The sequence below is a fragment of the Pelecanus crispus genome, chromosome 2 (genome assembly GCF_030463565.1).
Source record: "Pelecanus crispus isolate bPelCri1 chromosome 2, bPelCri1.pri, whole genome shotgun sequence".
In the NCBI taxonomy this organism is placed as follows: Eukaryota; Metazoa; Chordata; class Aves; order Pelecaniformes; family Pelecanidae; genus Pelecanus; species Pelecanus crispus.
In genome coordinates, this window is record NC_134644.1 from 103,686,209 (window position 1) to 103,706,335 (window position 20,127).

Below are 20,127 nucleotides of genomic sequence, written 5' to 3' on the forward strand. Positions count from 1 at the left end.
TATACCAGAAAGCTGATATAAAGGTTAGAACACTAATGCACCTTTGGAGAAAATATATTTAATTGATTTTAATGATCTATTGCATATATAATTTGGGTTCACTGTTATTAGGTTCATAAAGAACTTAGTAACTTTATTTAATAATAACTTCTATAGCTAAATTGTGATAGTGGGTAATGAGCAGGATCTTGCCAAGGGCAAACAATGACTACTACAGCAGTCACTGAAGCACTCTTCCTACTATGCTTACCATTTTAGGGTGCATTATGAAGAAGCAGACTGAGTTAAATGGCTAACTGCAGATGTTGTCCAAGGAGATATAACTCCTTAAATGAATTTTATCAACATTTCTTTACTATTACAATGATTTGTTCTTCTTCTTTTGCATTTACCAGTAGCAAATAAACATGAAGCGATCTGAGGTCTTTGGTAGTCTTGAGAGATGTTGGCTTTATGTCTTCTCTTGCTAAGAAAGATATTCCTACCATTCTGGGTGGCATTATTATTCCATGCATGTAGTAAGCTTTTTCTGATGATTTCTGAAAAGGATACTGTCTTGGTTTCAGCTGTGATAGAGTTAATTTTTTAATTTTTTTTTTTCTTCTAGTAGCTCGTATAGTGCTATGTTTTGGATTGAGTAGGAGAAGAATGTTGATAACACACTGATGGTTTAGTTGTTGCTAAGTAGTGCTTATGCTAGTCAAGGACTTTGCAGCTTCCCATGCTCTGCCAGGTGCACAAGAAACTGGGAGGGAGCATAGCCAGGACAGCTGACCCAAACTGGCCAAAGGGATATTCCATACCATGTGACGTCATGCTCAGTATAGAAACTGGGGGGAGTTGGCTGCAGGGGGAACCGCTGCTTGGGAACTGCCTGGGCATCGGTTGGCAGGCGATGAGCAATTGCATTGTGTGTCACTTATTTTGTATATTCTTTTTTCAATTATTATTGTTATCGTTTCCCCTTCCTTTTCTGTCCTATTAAACTGTCCTTATCTCAACCCACGAATTTTACTTTTTTTTCCAATTCTCTCCCCCATCCCATTGAGGAGGGGGGGAACAAGCGAATGGCTGTGTGGTGTTTAGCTGCCTGCTGGGTTAAACCACAACAGATACATAAGAGAATGAAGTAATAAACTAGTATGCTGGGAATGAACGAGCAACAACTGTAATCACTGAATAATTTTATTCCTCCCTTTCACAACCATCAGATGTGTTTTATAATTTTTCAAATTCATATTTGAACTATACTATCTTTTTTAGGGTTTCTATGATGCATACCAGCATTCTTTTGCTGTTGCAGTTGGTTTAGACCATAGCAAGGTGGAATCATGGTCAGGATCAGATGACCCATGTTAGACACACAGCACCTGAATGAACACAGACCACTGGTCCTAACAAGGAAATTTAAAACCATGTAAACTAGTTATCTAACCTCCCTATCTATCTAGCCAATGAAGAGATAAGAACTCAAAGGGTGAAGGATGCTTAAAGCTAGATGTTGGGCTACATGGGACAATGGCATATGGAGTATTACTGCTCCTGTAATTTGGGTGCCTGAGCTGAAGTTGCATATTAAGTTATTCAGCCCATCTTTTCCTTCCTGACAGTGACCCCACCTCCTCAGTTAGGATGAAAGGTGGAGCAGTCCTAAGCCTTATCAATATTCCAGAGGTAAGAGTCTTTTCCAGGAAGGTGAGAGCTATAGATTTCAACTCCTATAGGCTGCAGGAATATCTAGTGCTTTGGTCCCCTACTTTTTAGCTGAGTGAGCTATCTGGTAGGCTGTCCTGGAAAAGAAGTGTATTTTACCATGTCTATGACTGTGCTTTTGAGTGCTAGGCTGAGCTGAATTCATTGTTCAAGTGTTTTAGGAAAGGTCTATATGTGCACGATGGAACAGAGACAGTTACATGTGTCTTCAACCATCTCTCAGTCCCATCACAGATTAAGATGTGTGTTAGCTTAGAGAAGGGTAATGCATTTGCATGGCTGTCTCAGTGCTTACATCTCTGCCATCCAAAATGGAGATATGAGTTCATTGTATGCACCCCTGGACATAGTGCTGGAGGGCAGACATTTGTCTGAGATTCATTGAGTCTTCCTTCATCTCAGTTCAGGTGGAACTCATATGATCTGCATCTGAAAGCACAGTTTTAACCTAAAAAATGCACATATGTCAAATTCCATGAGTCAGAACTAGACCTTTTGCTAGAATATCTGCCATATTCAACCACAAACTGCTTTTTTGACCTTATATAGGTCAAATGCTCAGTGTGAGAATTCCATAGCTATCATGACCAAAGTCCTCACTTAAAAATATGTAGTTGAGACCTTTTAGATTCATCTTTCTTCATAGGAAAATAAGCCAGGAAGGACAGCAAATGGCAGAATTTAACAACTGAGATACAGAAACAGCCTACTGTAAAATTTTTTTGTGAATGCTGAGGATACAGTCCCCTCTGGATGAAAGTAGAATGTCTCATATGCCATTAGGGTTGAGCAATGTAGACTTTTTGGAAACATATCTTTAGTGGGCATCCATGAATGTTCAGCTTATAACAGAAAAAATGTTTTCCTAGAATTTCCAAAAACCCAATACATTAGGCATATGAGTTTAAAAAAAGAAACGAGGCAGTACTTGTTGGTCCTGATTCTCCAGACAGTCTAATAGAACTAAGGAATACAGAGGTTATATTCTCTGCTGGATGCTCCTCTCTGTTCTCCTGCTGTGCTACCGTGCATTCCACTGTGCACATCTCTGCCCAGCTCTAAGAATTTTAGCCCTGTTTTCCACTCCCACTTGGTTTACCCCTTCCTCCCTGGGGTCAGTTCTTGATTTACTGCTTTTAGACTGGTGTTTTTGTTCTCCTGCAATTTCTTGACTCCCCAAGCTCTGTTCCATTTGAATGACAAGGATATTCTTTCCTGAGTTCTGAAGGTTATGGAGTCCTGTCCTAGCTGGAGATTGTTTCAAGGTTTAGCCAGAAATGACAGCATTTTTTTAAATAGGGATTACTTTTCCATGCCTCATTATCAGTATGTTTTGAAAATACTTGAAGTAGTTCATATAACTTTAAAAGTCTAAACATATCATAAGAAACCCTATTTTTAGTTAAGAAAACTTTATTTTGTATTTCAGATCTGAATAGGTCTGAAGCATTTCCATAGTTCTGATTAAGAACATCTGATGAACCCGAATATACAGAAATTTGGATTATTAACTGTTAGCTTTGTATCTTTGTACCTTTTTTTTTTTCATTATAACAGAAAACTATCCAAAATAGCAAAACCCTGACTGTTACTAAAGGCAAGTTGAGCATCAAATCTACTCATGTTATAGCTTGTTTAGAAGTCTTAATATTCCTGTATCTTTTGGTGCAGGATGATGTGCAGTCTTTTGGGTGTAATAGAATGTACAAAATGCATCAGCCTGTTCTCAAAATTTGATGTTTGGAAATAGTTTTGCAAAGTGTTAGTCTTATGTAAGCAGGGAGCAGGCAAGAGCAGGATTTGGGTTTTTTTATAGCTTTCACACTGCACATTTAATCTGCCTGTAAATTAGGGTAGATTATATTATGGTCTTGGAGGTTATGTGGTTCCAATTGTTGGCCCTCCATTTCATCATTATTTTAACCTAAGTCATGCGTTGTTGCACATGCATGTTTGGTGAGCAGGCTGTGTGGTCAGAAAGTTATCAGAGAGAGCTTATGCAAGAATGTACTTTATTCTGTGAGCATCTTGTGACATGCTGTTCCTGCTATATAAAGTGTATGTATTAGACCCGTACATGAAAGTACCTATTGGTCTGCTGTTTAATGTGGACACTGCAGTTGATGAGGTTTGTGTAAAACTGTGCGCTGTCCATACATGAATGGACTTATGTACCTAAAGAGAGACCTAGAATGAATTTAAGCCTGTCAGTCCAAGCCTGAAACTGTAAACTGTGGCTCATCTGCTGCATGTTGGCTCCCAGGCATCTTGGCTTCTTTTACTCATCCAGGATTGTCCCAGGCTTGATCAATCAGAGCAGTTTAGACCATCTGGAAGCAAGAAAGTAGATGTTCCATCAAAATCTAAATCCTTTAAAAATCTGAGTCCAGGAAATGCTTGGAGACTGTACTAGATAGTGACTGCTGGGATGGGGCTCTTCTGAAAACACAGGGGCAGCTGATAACTTCCTTGGCAGTTTGGCTGGAGAAGTGCATAGTTAGCAAAGCAGTTTCTGTACATGCTCAAGTCATCAGAAGGTCAGATTGAAAGGCCTTTGCTGCTGACAAGGCTATCTCTAGAACCAGGCAAAGCAAGCAGTTGTCTAGAGCAGCAACAGGACTGTAACTGGGTTGACTGCTATTGCTTCTGCTACAGAAAGGGTAAGTACGTGTGGGGCAGCCACTGCTTCTGGAGGGGATCCATACCCAGTCAGGGCTCCTACGTCTCTCATCAGTGCAGGTAGGAGAGGAGCCGCGAGCTCCCCGCTGCTTCTCAGTCCTGGCGCCGCTCTCCTCCCTGCACTTTCTTTACGCACGACAAGAGTGTCCTGCTCCCACAGCAGTGTTCAGAAGGCACAATCCAGTTTTGCTGGCATTACTGAGAAGTCTGAGCCAGCTCTGACTGCCTGAAAGACTTCAAATCAGTATCTCCTACAATGCTGTCTGCTGAGGGGCTGAGCTGGAATCGCTTTTCTCCCTTCCTATTAAAACTGCACTACTGTGCATAGAGTAGTTTGAGAGAGAGAAATTTTACAGCCTAGTGGTTACAGTATTCACCTGGGAGGGGAAGCTGGGGGATCCATTTGTTGTGTAAAGGACTGTTTATTGAGTGGCCAAAGGAAACAAAAAAACAAAGAAGGAAAGAGGAGATAAAATGAAAGTGATAATAACAAACAGCAAAAGAGCTCGCAATGAAAGGAGAATTTGATTCAGCAAATTTGGTTGAATTGGTTACTTTTTGATAATTTACTATGAAAAGGCAGCTTTAAAGAGATTTTGACTGTGAATGCAGTCTCTTCCTGTTTTCCACTAACATCATAAATTTATTATAAAGACAACTGGTCTTAAATATGCATTCTTCCTTCTCTAAGCTGTTCCAGATGGGAAATGGCATAGTTTAGAGAGGAGCTGGATCAATAATCTTCCTAAATAGAAAAATACCTAGGCAGAGAATCACTTTTTGTAAGGTTTCCTCTGAGTCGTTGAAGCTGGCCGGTTTTAGGATGTGGTCTTGGGTTCAGGACTTTAGGGGCAAGCTCAGATAAAACACCACTGTGTCTGTGAGTTATTGTTAACATGGGGAAAAAGCATTGTGGTAACAATGGAAGTGGCTGGTATTGTTGTCTTTGCATTGATATAGGCACATTTGAAATGTACTATCCATACTTAACAAGTATCTTGATTATGACATTAATTTCCAGTACATTATTTAAAATATTTTAAACAGCATCCAGGTAAATACTTAAAATTTTAAAATCAACTGCAACATGTATAAAATCTATCTTAAGATGACTTTGACTTGGTAAGACTAATGCCAGAATGATCAATAATGGCATGACTAAAGAAGGACATTTATCCTACCGTTCCACATATGGAGAGATCTGGAAGCACGACAAAATAAACTGCTTGCTGCTTTATCTGCTGGTGCTGTTAAAGGGAACTGAAACCCTGCATGAAACTGGATCTGTCCCTTGGCAGTGATCCCAGTTAAGTAGGCATGTAATTTATCAATGTGCCAATAACATCATTTCTGCGATAATTTTTCCTTCCAGAATTTTGCATTGATAAAAGAATTCTTCAGCTAATAATCTTGCTTAATATTATATCATAGAATAAAACTGCCTCTGCTTTATTCTCCACTGCTTGCTTCGTACAGCTGGGAATACTAGAACAGATCAGTGAAGAATTAACCATTTTCTTGACTGAATTAAACTTGTTTGTTAAAGGATAAGCTACTAAGTATATATTATATACACTGAAAGCAAAATGTAGTTTCTGTTTTGTATAGAGTGTTATGTGATGTCTTAGGAGAAGAAAGTCCTCAGCTGTAATTCCTGATTCACAGCTAGACTCAAACTTCCTTAAAAGTAAATGGGAGATCTTTGTTTCAGCTTTGACCAGCAGATGGGCCTGAGTTTAAAAAGTTAATTTAAGTCAATTTGGATTCTGTATTCTTATTTGGTTTCACCACAGTCAATATTCTACTGCTAATCATATATATATATATATATCTCTCATATGTATAAATATGAGCATTCTAGGGCTTGATTTAGACCTACAGGTTTGGGGGCTTTTTCCACATCTTTTTCTTAGTGAAGACAGTAAAGGCATGCTGCTTTTTCTCATTCCACTTCTTCACTGAAGCTGCTTAAGAAAATGAGATACAACAAATCCATTTAGGATTATGTTGAAAAAGCATCTCTGCTTTTAATATTAACCAGATTTTTACTGCTAAGGTTTGCTGGCAAATCTCTGAAAGTTTCAGCTTGCAACTTATCCGGATCACTTAAATCTACAACACTGGCTTTGCAGTCTTGCTAGAACTTCCGTTTTGATTTCCAGTGCTATCTTTTTTAGCCCTAGAACACTCTTCTTTAGTGTTTTAGGAGATTTTTTCAGAATCATAAGGGGCCTTAATTTTAACTCCAAAACTAAATGAAAATCAGGAGGAAGTACCTCAGTGTAAAGTTTCTTGTGCTGGTATTTTCACTGAATATATTCAGTGTAAATTGATAAGGAAACAGCTGTCACAGTTACTTTTCTATGACTTCAGTGAAACCTGGCAATAGAGTAACATTGTGCAGTACACTTCCTATTGTGCTGGTGTTGGAGCATAGTTTGTATATAATCTTTATGTCGTAAAGTATTGATTCATTGAACTATTAATTAATGAATATTAATATGTCTAGTAGCATCCTGTTACTTTTCTTTGATGGTCAATGGAAGTATTTGGCAGGGGAAGTAGTGGTCTGAATCTAAATTTTTAAAAATTATTTTATCATTTTCAAAATGAAACACCTGAAAAAAGCTGATGTATTGCAACCAGATGGTGACTATCAGGTAGAGAAAGGACTAGTTAGACATCTGTTCCTTAAATTGATTCATCTTTCTAAACACAAGTGTTAATAATGGTATTGTGTGCATCTGCACAATGGAAACCAAAACAGGCATGAATTAACTCTGGTTATCACTAAAAATTGGAACAAGTGCTCCAATGGGAAAAATAGCTCACTAGCTGCTGGCTTGTGTTCTCGCAAGCTTCTTAACTAGCAGAAAAAAAACTGATTACCTGGTGCTCAATATCAGTTCCAAATAACTATTCCTTAAACATGCTATTTTATAATTCAGATAATTTATATACATTAATTTCTTAGTCCATGTACGTACAGATGCCTTTCCTCTGCTGGTTAAACCTTTACTCTCTGATACGCTTCTATTGTATATAACACAAATACCATACTATTTTTTATATTATTGTATCCCAACCTTCCATCAAATTGTCTACCGAAAGAAATCCATCATTCTTTTCTATACACATTCCAACCTAAAAAATAATTATGTCTTTATTCCATAGTTGATACCAGCTTGATGTGCAGTGCCCTGAAAACTCAAAGGTACTTATAGGTAAAAAGCAAGTTAGTATATGCATTGTTTCACTTCTCCATTTATTAAGAAAACTTCTAATTAAGTAGACCTTGAAATCTTTAAATGGCCTTGGTCATACTTGCACTGTTAGATACTATGTTCATATTATGATTTTTTTGTAGTGCAACTCACAAAAAATAAGTCTTTTATGTCATTTTCTGTTGCTTTGGTTTCTTCTAAATGTTTTTATCCTTTTTTTTTACCTGGGTAGGCTAATTTTTAATCAAAAATACCATTTTGAAAACAAAAGCTGAATAAGATCCGGCCGCCTCCCCCAAAGTATAGAAACAAACCTTTTTGGCACACTCAGAAATTAACATGTTAAAAATGTTGGCATGAAATAAAATGTCATTTACAAAAATCTCCTTTCTCCCATTTTTAGCTGTAAGTATTTGACAAATTTTCCTACAGCTTGTGAAAAGCTTTGTTCCTGAGAATTCTTTTCTATGGAAAAATATATGTATATATTTTTTAATATTTTCCCAGCTCTAATTCCAAGATTCCATGGGAAATAGAAATATTTTTTAGTTAGTATCAGATACTAAAAATGGTATTAGGTGTTGATGATTGTGTAAATTACTATGATAAATATTAACCCTTCTTTAATGTTAAGCATTCATATAACAATTTGATAGTTTTCAAATATACTCATAAGCTGTCATTACCTACTGACTCATTTGAAAGGATAGTCATTATTTGTGACATCATGTATTTGCTATTTCCTATTCACAGTGCACATAGGTTTGTTCATTTAAGTCACAAGATATCATTGTTCGCTTTCCACCTTCTAGTCAGGAAAAAAAACCCAAACAGGTTAATGAAATGCAAATAAGGAAGAATTTTATTTTTTAGTTGAATCTATGAAATTTTCAGAATGTGCCTGAAAACTTGTTGAACTCACGAATGATTACAAAATACCACCCTCTGTGAATTGCATGAATTTGGTATTTTTATTATTCCAGTATTTTCTAAAGAGTCCTTGTGCTGGTTTACCAGCTCATGATAGTCGTGTGGATGTTGTAATGCACCTTATGAATCTTTGTTAATATCAGGTGGGAAAAAATGTTAAATATTATTTATGTAAATCAGTGACCACTTCATAATTCTGTCCACTTCCATTAGCTTTTAATTGTGCTTTGCCAGTCGTGTGTTAAAACCTTTCACATTATGTCTCTTTTATTGAGGTTAGTGTTTATTTATATGACTAACTGCAAGGGTGGATGGGTAAAATGAAAAAGAAAGGTGGGATCGTGTTTTCCTCTTCTCTCTCTCCCTCTCACTCTCCCCCCTGCCCCCCCCTTTTCTAAACAAGCTAAGAGTTTTTATAATTCATCACCTGGCTGACAGATGAGTTCTGCTGGAGAATATTAGAAAATGTCTCAAATCTCATATATATGCTAATGGTATGCTGAGACTGGTTGGTGGTATGCCGGAGTTTTTAATCTGTCTCGACCAGTGTGGAAAGTGGAGGAGACAAGTCATTGCACTCGACAATTTATGATCAAACAACTGAATTGTAAAGGAAGAAGGACATGCAGAAAAGGAGAGTAATTTTCTGATTTAACAGCGTTGTTACTACAAATAAAGAAATCTTGATTTTGACTGCACTCGACATTAAATGAGTTTCCTGTGCCCTGCTCTGAATTTTTCATTTTCAGATTTGTATAAAGCACCCTGCTTAGATACAAGTGACAGATAAGGAGACGATTGCATATGGAAATCAAATGTGTATAATAAAGCCATCTTCTGTTTATTAAATAAACACATGTAGATGACTTCCGTGGAGAATGCACTGATAATTCTTCATTGTGTTCTAGTTTTTTTGCAAGTCACAAAGAATCTTATTTAACAACCACGAATGACTAGATGCAAGCTTTTCTGTTTATTACCTTATAACAAACCAGGCAGTCTAATATATGGCATTTATAAACATTTTATTTTGATTCTTTAGTCCAAGTTTTAGCTGTAACAGTACAATATATTAGTGTTCATGTTATTAGAGTTCTGGAAGCTGCATCAGTGCATTAGTATTTTCTGAATATTATGTTTTCATGATAGAAATGGTAAATATTAGCCAGATGATATGTACATTATTGTAAATGTAACTCCAGAAGTGAAGTATGACATATAGCACTTTGGTCTTCAGATAAAAAAAATTACAATGTTATATAACCAAAACTAAGAAAAGACCATGGGGTCTGCAGTCAACCTGGCAATGATTTCTGATTCAGTGATTTAAGAGTCTTAGTTTCAGATGTAAAAAACACTTGAAGTTCATCAAGGGATGTATTTCAAGTTCTATTTATCACACTTGATTTTTTGCAGATATGGCCTTCCTATAAATTATTATACTATACAACAGTATTGGGTAACATCATGAATATGGGTATTTATATTGCAACTGAAGTGCTTGTAGGCATTTCAAAGTAAAGCAAAAGACACTTTTTTCACCTTCCACCTCTGGAGAGTTAAGTTCAAATTTAGATTTTTGTTCACATCTTTATTTTGAGAATAAAAAGAGGTGAAGGGGGAATCAGTAATGTCCAAACAGTAATGAACTATATTTAGTGAAAATTATTGGCCATGTCAGAGGAGGTCTATGCTTGGTAGCTCACTCCAGCTGGGCTTAGAGGGCCATTATGTTGTTTTAAGTCCTCCCCTGTATTTATCAATATCAGCAGCTGCATTAGGAAGGTTTTAGACTGTCAGCATTTTTTTCCTCAACTTATCAGCAGCATCACCTTGTACTTTTGCTCTTGCTTGAACTCTGCTTTGGTGTTTTACTTTTGAAAAAGAAAAAAAAACCACCAAACCAACACCCCAAAAGCAAAGCATGCCCACCTCCTTCCAGGCATTTACTGTTGAATGAGAGGGGAGTTGTGAAATACTGGTTCAGACTTCCAAAGCACCAGGTGGCTTCTCTGCCTGGGGTAACTGTAATGTGAGCTCTGGCATAAGTGCATCAGACAATCCACATGGATTTCTCACTATGATTGGAAGCGATTGCTGTGCATGGAAGTGCACAACCAGTTCAAACAAGACTAGATAAGCTGTGTTGCAAAGCCATATGGCTTAGTTTAAACAGCACAAAGAGGAAGTCTTTGATCATGGCCTTTGATCATAGTTAACCCTAAATGAAGTGGTGGGCTAAAGTAGGTAAAAAGGTGTCAGAATCAAAGCAACTAGAGGCTGGTAAGAGTCTAGTAGAAGAAGGATTTTGGAGAGGACCCTGGTATGCAGATGGTTTGTTTGATTTTAAACCTAGGGTAAGGAAGAAAAACAGTAGCAACTTGGGCACCAGTGGAGAAGACCAAAATACGGCAGAAACTATGAAGATGACTGGATGCAGAAGCTGTAAGGTGCATGTTATCCTTCAGTGAGTTTCTGACAGAATTTACATATGCATGAAGGGTCATCTCATAATGTTCGGGGGAAAAAAAAAAAAGTGTGAGAGCCTGAAATGCAGCTAGAAATGAGGGTAGAATACAGAAATGCGTTTGAGGATGACAGATGAGATGAAAGGAAAGAGCATGCATATAACTGGAGTTGCAGATGGGTTGATTGGCAGATTCCCCAGATGAAAAAGAGACCTCTAGAAGTACACAAAAATGAAGACAAGGCAGAGGAAAATACCAGTATATGAAGGAATTCTGTGGAAGGAGTTTGTTCCATGGAAGGAGTGACAAGGTGCAACAGCTAGAGGCAGAATATTGAGCAGCAAGAAAGAAGAGATTGAGTAAATGGTAACAGCAGTGGCTAGCAGCTGAAGAAGAAGAGAACAGATAGGTGGAAAGCAAAAAGGAAGCAAAAAGGCCAGAGTTTCACAGGAATCTCAGGTTGCTCTGAAAGATGACTTTCTTTGATAAGAAATATTAAGTGACTGGCCATCAGAGTGGATCTAGAAAACAGTCTGGTGTGAAGTCTGTCCAAGCATAATGCTGTGAGGGGTTGGCATGAGCGTGAAAGCCATTCTGAAGAGGCTGGGGAAGAATCCTTTTGCTGTCATTCCACCATTTAACTGAAAGAATAAGAATTCTGCTTGAGCAGCTCGAAGAAGTTTATGATAGAAGGTGGAAGTTGGTCAAAGATCTTTGTTGGAATTCTATTTCCTAGACCTAGAGGGCAAATGTTTGGGAAGATAATGAGTATCGTCAGGATTGGTGAAAGTACCAATGCAAAGTTTGAGATGTTTGCCTGCTTAAGTACCTGGTGAAGTAGCCGCCTTGGATTTTTGCTAACCTGACTGATAAGAGAATGGACAGTAAAGAGGAAGTAAAAACTATGAGGATAATAGCGAAGTAGGTAGTTAAAAATAGGAGGGCTTAATTTGGATAGTGAGATTCAACTGGAAACTGCCTCAATAATTCATAGGAACTGCACGACAAAGCAGAGGAAGTCAAACAAAGAGCCAGGTGTGAAACAACATTATAAGAAAAGCAAAATGGAATAGCTGTTACCACTAGAAAAGAGATATGGAAGGAGCTTAACTATTCAGGAACTGGTCTGGTACATTTTGTCACGTAATGGCCTCTAAAGAAGTAAGAGGTGTCCCTCAGGGGTCTGTACTGGGACCAGTACTGTTTAATATCTTCATCAATGACACAGACAGTGGGATTGAGTGCACCCTCAGTGAGTTTGCAGATGACACCAAGCTGAGTGGTGTGGTTGACACACCTGAGGGACAGGAAGCCATCCAGAGAGACCTGGTCAAGCTCGAGAAGTGGGCCTGTGTGAACCTCATGAGGTCCAACAAGGCCAAGTGCAAGGTCCTGCACCTGGGTCAGGGCAACCTCCGATATCAATACAGGCTGGGGGATGAAGGGATTGAGAGCCGTCCTGCAGAGAAGGACTTGGGGGTGTTGGTGGATGAAAAGATAGACATGAGCCAGCAATGTGTGCTCGCAGCCCAGCAGGCCAGCTGTGTCCTGAGCTGCATCAAAAGCAGCATGGCCAGCAGGTCGAGGGAGGTGATTCTGCCTCTCTGCTCTGGTGAGACCTGGAGTACTGTGTCCAGCTCTGGAGCCCTCAGTACAGGAAAGACATGGACCTGTTGGAACAGGTCCAGAGGAGGACCACAAAAATGATCAAAGAGCTGGAACACCTCTTCTATAAAGAAAGGCTGAGAGCTGGGATTGTTCAGCATGGAGAAGGCTGCAGGGAGACCTTACTGTGGCCTTTCAGTACTTAAAGGGGACTTATAATAAAGACAGGGACAAACTTTTTAACAGGGCCTGTTGCGATAGGACAAGAGGTAATGGTTTGAAACTAATAGAGGGTAGATACAGACTAGATATACAGAAGAAATTTTTTACAATGAGGGTGGTGATGCACTGGAACAGGTTGCCCAGAGAGGTAGTGGAGGCCCCATCCCTGGAAACATTCAATGTCAGGTTGGACAGGGCTCTGAGCAACCTGATCTGGTTAAAGCTGTCCCTGCTCACTGCAGGGGGGTTGGACGAGATGACCTTTAAAGGTCCCTTCCAACCCAATCTATTCTATGACTCTGTGATTCTATGATTCGGTGAGAGAGTGTGAGTGAGCCGCAATCTGAATGGTAATTTCTTTGGGGAAGATAGTGAAGTACCTTTTGCTGTAAACATGCTGGAAATCAGAAATTGAACTCCAGTGTCTTAGAATAATAAAAATTCCTATTGTCCCCATAGTGAATGAGGTCTTTCTAAGTTGTTTGTTTTTTTTTTTTAAATTCACCAATATAGCCTGAAGTGCAAATGTTGCTAATAATGGTAACACCCAAATGCAAAACACACTTCTTCAGTAAGTAGTCGTTGAGCTAGCAAAGGACAATGTTACTTTAATTTTGGTTTTAGACAGAAGAGTGTTTAGCAAAGTAGCACACTGTCTCTTGCTTTCCTCCATCTTCATCCCCTCTAATTCTTCTCACTGTTCAGCTCATTGTTGGCACAGCCCAGGATGTAGGACGCTGGCAACGCCTCATTGTCAACTGCAGGCAACTTAGTTTTTATCCTGGTTATGGAGGAGGTGGTATTTTTAAAAGGTATTTAAGTAGCATTTTAGGAGTCAGGAAGACTTGATCCACGTGCTTTTGTAGAAAATTCATGGGACCAAGCAGGTATACAACAATATTTTATCAGTAATATGCTTCTAAAGCTGAGACCTGCAAGTTGGATTTTTGAAGCTGCTTGACAGTTATACAAATACATTTGGCACAAGTTGAAGTGGAAAGTAGGTACTTCTAAAAGTCTCACCCACAGTATTTTAGAAAATCTCTTATATTTTTAATTTACAGTTTCTCCAAAATGATTGTTTCAAAAATGTATTAATGTTTAAAAAGCAAAATAGACACAGAAATCCCAAAACAACAAAGACACAATTTGAATGTAAAAATGTGAATTGCTTTTTCCCTCCATGTTCACACAACAAGAGCTGTCTACACCACTGTGCTTGACTGCCCTTTTATTCTGTAAAGGCAACACCATGAATAAATAAAACTGAAAGTGTGAAACAGCTTAGAGTTGAAATATGTCCTTAACAGGGCATAACAAAACTTTATTGAACCTCTATGCCTATGAACAATGTCTCATTTCAATCATGCCAGTAGATGGCACTCTTTATATTGAGTAGCTTTCATAGGAAATTTTAATTTGTTTCTTTTTTCTTTGTTTATTAAATATTGGGAGGTACTATCCCATGTAATGCTTCTTCCTGAAATGATAAATTGATCTACACAAAACTTCAGATAACTGTATTTATGATGGTGTGTATAAACTGGTATTTCTAATACATGCCTTTCTCAATACATGGGAAAAATTAGGAGAAGAAATTCAGTATGGCTGGAGAGTTAGCACTCCTGAGTGCTGGAAAATTAAGGTGAAGGAGCAGGTTTCTGGGAATGTTTTACAACTACTATGTGTTTCTAGTGCTTAGGCATTTCCAGGCTGAACATTAGTTACTCAACAATGTTTAGCCAGTTAATTCTGGATGTTTGCAGTCTGGCATTGGTTGCCTTTTCCGGTTCCAACAGAGGACATAAAGGCACAGGTATCCAGGCTGTAATGGAACAGGGTAGACTAGGGAGGAAGGAGAAGGACTTCAAATGGCACTAGTCTGATCCTGCAGGAGCAGTTTGGGACTTAAGGAAAGAAGGTGCCTGCGAGCAGGAGCCATAGCGTGTTTCTCCCATCTCCTGCATGGGGGCTGGGAAGCCCCTCTGTGAAGCCAGTGTGCAGTGGTGACAAGGAGGTGCCTCACCCCATCTGAGCTGGAGAAGTGTTGCCTGGGCAGGGAAAGCACCAGAAGCACAACACTACTCCACCAGCAAAGAGCTGCTTTTCCTTGGATGCCTCCCAACTCCCTGCAGAGATGCCACCTCCAGCACTGATAGCCGCAGCCACAGCCAGTTGACAAAGGGATTTTAGCAGTGGAAAGTAATGTATATTCAATCTGTGAACAGTAATATAAAATCCTGTGTTTTGCAAGTGAAGGGGAAGAAGAAAAACAGGTTCCCATAAACCGTAAAAACTTCTGTAGCTAATAATGTGCTAGGTTGCTGATGGACAGAAGACATATAGCCCCTGGGGGAAAATAGAAAGCCTTCAATTTTTCCAGCTACAGCAGAGACTTCAACTGAAGTGGAGCCTCTTTTTCTGAAAAAAGTAAGTGGAAATAGCTTCTGCTGAGCTGGAAAGATACTCTTGATTGTTTGCTGTGCTCTTACATAATCAAGGACACGGTGGAAATACCACATAGCATGTGACCGGCTTTGATTTATCCCAGGAAACCTCTCTCAACCTCAGAATGCACTGTAAACAGCTGCTTCACAAACTTCAGACAGAAAAACATCTTCATATTTTATCTCTTAGTTAATAATAAAAAAAAGCTTATTAGATGTTGCACAACTGCATCATTTCCGGTCCTTGCATGAAATTAGAACATGAAACAAGGATGACTTCAAATAATCTTGTTTCTTGGGTGCAGTCTTTTGCAAGGTTTCAATTACTAACTCAAACCTGTTAAAAATATTTGCCCTATTAATCACATTATGTGCTGTGTTATTTAGTATTCTGGCTATTTCTCTCCTCTAGCATGGAATTCTATATCTCTCTGCCCTCTTGAAACTTCTGATAGTTTTTCATTATTATGCATTTTTACCTCACCATATAGATGTTTACAGCTACTACCCCAACTTTCATATCCTTAACTTCCCTCAGCTTCCTAGTTCTGACAACTTTTAGTAACAACATCAAGCCTTGATAAAGCTAATTTGGCTTTCTGTAATATTTTTTTTCTTAATAAAAATCCCAAAAGCTTCAAAATAAAAAATTATTATATCTAACCCCTCTTTTCTTCTAAGTATACGCACTCTTTTTTGTCTCTGTCTTAATTTTCTCTCTGTGACTCTGGAGTTATTCTATTCTGCTCTGCTCTGTGTTCACTGCTATGGGTGACAAACCGTGTAACCTGCGAAGCTAAAACCTAAACCTGCTGTGTTCAAATGCTCCCTCTACTTCTCCCTTCTCAAGAGTTCTTCCTATATATAGTGCTGCTTGTTTTCCTTCCTGTTTAACATCTTTGAATCCCCTTGATGCCCTTCATTACACAACTTTTCTTCAGGCACTTGGGACTTCTTAAATCGCTTATTAGAAACCTTCTATCAACACTTACCTTATTGCCTTAAATGTACCAAAAATGCTGTCACATCAAAATAAGCTATTTCACTTACACTTCTGCTTCTGCACAGTCACCTCCAAACCCTTGTATTGACACATTTCCTCTTTACCAAATACAAACCTCCTCCAGCTTGCTGCTTGTTTCTTACCCTTCATTTCTTTTGGCTGACCTCCCAGCCACTTTGTCAAGAATGAAGCCTTGCAACTAAGCATTTAACTTCTGGTTTTCATCTGTTGCTCATTCCAGGACTCCTTCCTGTGTCTCCATCCTCTATGGCCACATTCACAGCCCAGAAGTCCAGGTGAAGTACTGCAAAGCTGTGTGTTTGAGCAGTGCTAATACAGGGGACCACAACCCCTTAACTCACTGCAAACCTGAATTGCTTTCCTTGCTTAGTCTTGTTTGAATGTTTGCAACTTTTTTTTTAATATTTCAAAATGGGCTTTAGTATTCAGACGAAAACTGAAGCAGTTAGGTCTTTTATTTTGCTAGTACATAACAATGTGTGCAAAAGTATTTGTGGAAAGAAAAAAGTATAATGAGAATTTATGTGAGTTCCTAACTTCTATAAATAAGTAAAGGTATAAATTTTCATCCTTGAAATGTTTTTTGCTGTCATCTTGGAAGCTCCTTGGGTGTAGCAGTTGCCCAGAAACACAGCAAGAAGGAGACAGATGATACCATGGAAATTTTTGTGAAAACATGAGCAATTATTCATACTTCTGAAGAAAACTGTGTCAGTAATTAAACAACTGAATTAATAATTACCAATATGTATGAAAAAACATTTGATAAACTCCAGCCTTAATATAATTTAGATGCATATATCATTTTTTCTGAATGTTCTTTTAAGATTTTTGGGGAAAGGAGGGGAAACTGCCATTTTCCCTGTGAATGTCATTTACTGTTGTTTTAATGCAGATTTGAACTACTTTCTTTAAAATGTATTCACATTTCCCAGTGTTGTTTTTGGTGGGCTGTTCATAACCTCTGTCCCTCTCCTGAGCACAACCCATCACCCCTTATCAGTATTCTGTTTCATTAAATGTTTTACTGTGTGCTGATGTGAGATGCACAATGCTCTCTAATTAGTAGATCTTTCTTATTACAAGCCGCTGGTTTGGGGGAATGGCACATGGGAAGGGGACAAAAAGTGTCATAGTATTCTGCAAAGGAGGTGAAATACCCTAATACGTACCCACTTTTTTCCCATACTGTTTCTATATTACAATCAAATACATAGCTGCAAACCCTTTACGATATACTTTGGCAAGCTCCAGGCTAGCTTGCATGGGTAACAGCAGCATTTTAAGCAGTACAGCATGGACTCTAGCACCAAGTTCAAGGCAAGAGCGTTCATCTAGCTTCTAAACTGGGATGGGGGTGGTGTGGTCACCAGTATAAGGTGTCGGTTGTGGTTGGTGATCCATAATGTCTGGGTCAAGTCAAAGATCTGTCTAACCTGTCTTGGGCAGTGGAAAAAACCTGGAGCTTGTGTTAAGGAGAAGAAAAACATATAGTAATGCTCCATTTGACTTAACCTATGGTCTTCTACCATTCACTGGTTTAACTTGTTTATGATCCAGGTGTCACATCCAGAGAATCATGTGTTATAGATCTTGGTTTTAATAAATATATCTTCAATTAACTTCCAGGATTTAGTTGTGCATTGTATTAAAAAAAAATCTTCTGTTTGTTTCAGACTTTCAACACGATTATTGTTTTTAATATTCCTAGTTCTTTTGTCAGGAGTAATAATGAATCATGGTTCCCTAGTTACCTTGTCCAGGACATTCATTATTTTACAGATCCTCATTACATCCTTCTTCAGTAGCTTCTTTTGCAGGCCAAAAATCCTGATCTTGTTTGTCTTTCCTTTTGTTATTCCATACCTTTTATAATTCTTTCTCTTTCTGCATTTTTTTTCTTTTCAATGTTTGGAGTGTTTCAGAGTAAGGTCAGTTTCTGAAATAAGACGACTAGAGCCACATGAGTATTCAGGGTATGAACTAACAGAAAATTAGTGGTAGCATAATGAGGTTACTTTGTTTTACTGTTTTTCCTTAATACTTCCTAATAGTGTTTTTGCTTTTTTGCCTGCTACAGAACAGTGAACCAATGTTTCCAGAGATCCCAAGCTCTCTTTGCAAGTGGCAGTAGATAATATAGAGTCCAAATCTGTGTAGTTAAGAATATTTTTTGTGTATGCCTTCCTTTTTTTTGTTGGCATTGCATCTCTACTGACATTCTGTCATGTGATCAGTCACTAGGTTGTGGGTTCCTCTGCAATGCTTTTCAGACAGCGTTAGTTTTGACTATCATAAATAACTTTCTACCTCAGCAAACTTTGTTGCCTCAGTATTTTCCTTCTTTTCAACATATTTTTTTAAGTATGCTGAAGGGCATAGATGCCAGTGTAGAGTCTCATGGCACAACCCAGTAACCTTCCTTTCACACTCTTTACAGGATCTGCTCCCTGTATAACAACCAGTGCAACTAAGAAAAGGCGACGGGTGATAGTATTAGGCGAATGTCTTCTGTGGGGTACAGAGGCACCCATTTGCTGACCTGACACACTCTCTAGAGAGGTATGCTGCTTACTGGGGGCTCTTATCAAGAGACTATCAAGCCTCGTACAGCCCACTGACTATTATCCACTGCTGTTGTTTCACATGGGCACCAGTGGTACAGCCAGGAGCAGTCTGAGGAGTACCAAGAAGGATTACAGAGCCCTGGAAGCAGCAGTAAGGGACACTGGAGGGCAAGAAGTTTTTTCATCAATCCTCCTGGTCAAAGGGAAGGGGTTTGAAAGGGCCAGTCAAATCTGGTGAATCAACAAATGGTTACAGGGCTGGTGCCACCGGCAGGGGTTTGGCTACTTAGACCATGGGACTCGCTTTGAGAAACCTGGTCTACTGGGGGCTGATGGGGTCCATCTGACAGAGAAGGGAAAGAGCATCTTTGCTCACAGGCTTGCCAAGCTGCTGAAGAGGGCTTTAAACTAAAGTTGCTGGAGGAGGGGAACCTCAATCCATCCCACTCCTACCAGTTTGATGCCAGTGCCAGCAATAGATGCCCAGAGCCTGGAGAAGGATCACAGGTCAGCAGGAGAGAACCTGAAGAGCAGCACAAAGGAATTCTGGCCACTCCAGCCAGTAAGTCAGCTTCATCGGGGACCCAACTTAAATGCCTCTATGCAAATGCATGTAGCATGGGGAATAAACAAGAGGAGTTTATGAGAGAGACATCCGCACACCTGCAAGGCTGTGATTTTATTGGCATCATGGGGACATGGTGGGATGGCTTCTATGACTCAAGTGTTGGAATGGAAGGATACAGGCTGTTTAGGAAAGACAGATGGGACATGAGGAGGGGGTGTTACCCTCTACGTCAATAACCAGCTGGAGTGCATGGAGCTCCACCTGGGGATGGATGAGGAGCTGACCGAGAGCTTATGGGTCAGGTTTAAAGGGAGGGCAGGGACAGGTGACATTATAGTGGCGGTCTGCTACAGGCCACCTGATCAGGAAGACCGAGCAAATGAGGCCCTCTATAGACAGATAAGAGTAGCCTTATGTTCACAAGCCCTGGTCCTCATGGGGGACTTCAACCACCCCAATGTCTGTTGGAGGGACAACACAGCAGGGCATAAGCAGTCTGGGAGGTTCCTGGAATGCATTCATGGTAACTTCCTTCTCCAAGTGATAGAGGAGAGGTGCTATGCTGGACCTTGTTCTCACCAACAAGGAGGGGCTGGTGGGGAATGTGAAGCTCAAGGGCATCCTTGGCTGAAGTGACCATGAATCATGGAGTTCAAGATCCTTAGAGCACCGAGGAGGGC